Genomic DNA, 3,642 nt, shown 5'->3' on the forward strand with positions numbered 1-3,642 from the left:
GGAAGGAAGGAAGGAAGGAAGGAAGGAAGGAAGGAAGGAAATAGTTTTCTGAAACCACAAGAGTGTTAATGAAAGAGTCTAAGCGTATCATACCTAGTGAGTGGAGTTATTCTAAAGCTTCTTACTTAAAACTATGTACATATAAGTAGCTCTTACAAAAGTATGTACATATAAGTAGCTCTTACATAGTATAGTTTAATAGAAAATCTCAGTTTTTTAAAATGAACAGAATAAGTAAGACTAACAGTAGCAAATTTACCCAGTCCCTGAGACATGTGGCAGTACATACCTATGTGATGCTTAATGCTGGAGGGAAGACACGGTGCTCTAGCCCCCCTTGTCTGTCTCCTGACCTGGTAAACACACCGTCCTACCCTCTGTTTGTCCCACCTAACTAACCCCCTAACTAGCATCATCAGATCCACCAGGCCCTAGGTCATTGCCAATCAGTGTCAACTACTAATTTTCTCCAAACCCTTTACAGCTGTAAATCCATTTTCTCCCTTATCTGATTCACCCTCCATTTCCTGCACAGTCTCAAAGTTTTCCTCTTAGTTTTCCCTATTCCAAAAAGATGAGTTCTCTCCACTTTCTTCTCTATTTAAAGCTCACCTATGGGGACTGCCCTGGTAATCCAGTGGTTTGGACTCCACACTTCCACTGCAGGGGCACGGGTTTGATCCCCGGTGGGGGAACTAAGATCCCACATGCCGCGTGGTGTGGCCAAAAAAAAAGCTCACCTATGGATGAGAAATGTTAACTTCCTGTATTTCTTTCGGTACACAGGCCTCTCACTGTTGTGGCCTCTCCTGTTGCGGAGCACAGGCTCCAGACGCGCAGGCTCAGTGGTCATGGCTCACGGGCCCAGCCGCTCCGCGGCATGTGGGATCTTCCCGGACCTGGGCATGAACCCGTGTCCCCTGCATCGGCAGGCGGACTCTCAACCACTGCGCCACCAGGGAGGCCCAACTTCCTGTACTTCAATCCTAGGTTAAAATATCTCTTGGAGTAAAAGTGCCTTGTGTGACTAAGAACTAACATCTACTGAAGCTTGTGTTCTGCGGGAGGGTCCACACATGAAGGAGCCAGAGCAGAGCCTGAGTCACAGAGACCACACAGTGTTCTGCTGTCATTATTGGTCCTATGATCACCACCCAGGCATTGTGTCAAAGTGTCTGTTCCTTATAGCTTCACTCGTCGAGAAGGTGAAAAGGAGAGAAGGAAAGAACGAACAGAGAACTGCCCTTGTGACTGAGTGAATCCTCAGCTTCTCTATGTGACCGAGCATAGTTACAATTTGTTCTTATTATTAATATTTAGTCTAAGGAGGAGGATTAACAAAATCCTGAAGAAGTGAGAACTTGGGACAGCACATTTCATTACATTTTTTAAACCCAAACATTTGTCATACATGTAGCTTCTGATACTTATTAAGGTTCACACACATGTGAACTGAGAATTTTCAAAACATGTTTCTGCCACAGTTGGTCATCAAATTGTTTTTCCAAGAAGTTCCCCTGAATTGAAGGATCCAGTGCGGGGCCTTGGAATCTCCTCTGGTCACCCCAGGATTCTCTCTTCTGATCCCTCACTCAAAATCCAGGCTGAATATGGCATTACTTAGTTTCCCAAATGTCCCTTTTGTATTTTCTCTCCCCAAATTCCCTAACAGAAGCCATTAAAAGTAGGTTCAGAACCTTTGATTTAATATCTTTATTCCCTATTGCCTAAGAAATTAAGTCTTGTTTCTAGGTAATATTACTACTGTTATAGGATATTTTGTGAAGAAGATATGATATGAACAGATTGATGCTATCATTTGTTCATGAAGAATGTTGGTGTTGTTTTTTTGATCTGGTATTTAACCCTAACCCAAACTGTAAAAGTACTTCTTTTTATTTCGAAACATTTTGAACCAGAGACATCAATGCTCCCCATCATGCTCCCTCACCTTCAGCTTCACTTCAATCTGCACCCTCACCTTGTTTCCTCAGCCCTTAACTCATCCTAAGCCTTGTTCCGTCTCAGGGAAGGAGGGAGGATGAGGGCAAGACAGAAGGGAACCTTTATGTCAAGTGAGAATAATTCCCATCCATTGGAGGCATCAACAGGGCCATATCAGATGCAGTGCACCTGTCCTGCAGGTTTACTATCATTGAGACCAGGGTTCTGGTTCAGCAAGTCTGATGAAGGTTCTGCTCACCGGCACCCTCACGCTCTCTATTTGATCATGGCCTGCCAGTCTCAGTGTCACACCCACATCACCAGCCTCCCTTTCATCCCCAGTGCTATAAATTACCTTTCTGGTCTGGGGGTTTTGTTGTGTCATGTTCTTTAGAGTGTCCAGTTTCTGCACATGAATAAGCTCTGTCGGCCAGGGAGCACTGTATTCATCACAGCTACAAGCCAAGGCTGACATTCGAATCTTTGCCCTGCCATTTCATCTGCTCACACTTTTGAGTATGATTGAAGAGCACAGAGGCTGAGAGAGATGAAGCCTCACAATAGCTCGGTTGAACCCAGAGAGGTCCTGCTCAAAGTCCTTTCAAGGCCTCCAGCTCTTCTGGCATAAAAGCTGTTGTCTTCAGAGCCCTCAGTGATCTGGCTCCTGCATCTCTGATTTACTTTCTACCCTTTACTTACTCTGCCTCAGCCACGTGGCACTTTGCTGTAACGCAGGGCCTTTGCACTTGTTGTTTGCTTTGTCTGGAATGTCCTTCTCCTAGATAGCCAAGTGCCTTGCTCCCTTGTGGCCTTTAGATCCTTACTGAGATGTGCTTTTCACTGAGGCCTTCCTCGAACACCCTACTTTTAACTGCAACCTCTACCTCCATCACTCCCCATCCCCCTGCTCTGTTTATGTCTCTCTGCAGCATTCATGTCTGTATCTCTATAAGCATGTCCGTCTGCGTGCACATATGTTACATATGTTTTGATCGATGGGCCCTCCTCTATTAAATAAAAGCCCCATGAAGTCAGAATTTTGTTCATTTCTGTCTTCGCCATACCTTGAAGAGTACCTAACACTTAGAATACCTTTCATAAATGTTAGTTATATAAATGGATTAATAAATGAATTAGGAATCTTGGCTTTCATTAGATATAACCAATGTGGCCCTCCTGTTTTCAGTTCTCCTGGACAGAAAGATTCATCAAGTGTAGCTTTTACTATTGAATAAAGGAAGCTTGTTTACCAGGAAGAACAAGTGTTCTATGCATGAGAAATGGCAAAATAATATTTGAAGTAACACTTAAGTCTTGACACTTAAGTCAAGAAGTGAAGAAAAGGAACCACATTGGACTCTTAACACTTGGTTTCTCAACTTTGGTCACATTAGTGTTGGGGGCTGGATAAGTGTATTTTGTGTGATTTAGGATGTTTGATAGCATACCTGACCTCTACACACTAGACTCCACTAACACTCCCAAGTAAGACAACCAAAACTCTCTCCAAACATTGCCAAACGTTCCCATTAATGCCCAAACAGGACTTTAGTTCAATAACTTCCATTTAACTGATATTAAATGATACTTCCCATAAGTACATATAGTTCTTTTTATGATCAATAAAATCATGGTACCCTGGTACCCAATTTGCAAAGACATATTAAAAAGAAAACAAAACAAGGGAGTCATGATATT

The sequence above is a fragment of the Monodon monoceros genome, unplaced genomic scaffold, assembly GCF_005190385.1.
Source record: "Monodon monoceros isolate NGI ecotype Baffin Bay Population unplaced genomic scaffold, NGI_Narwhal_1 Super_Scaffold_6, whole genome shotgun sequence".
Lineage (NCBI taxonomy): Eukaryota > Metazoa > Chordata > Mammalia > Artiodactyla > Monodontidae > Monodon > Monodon monoceros.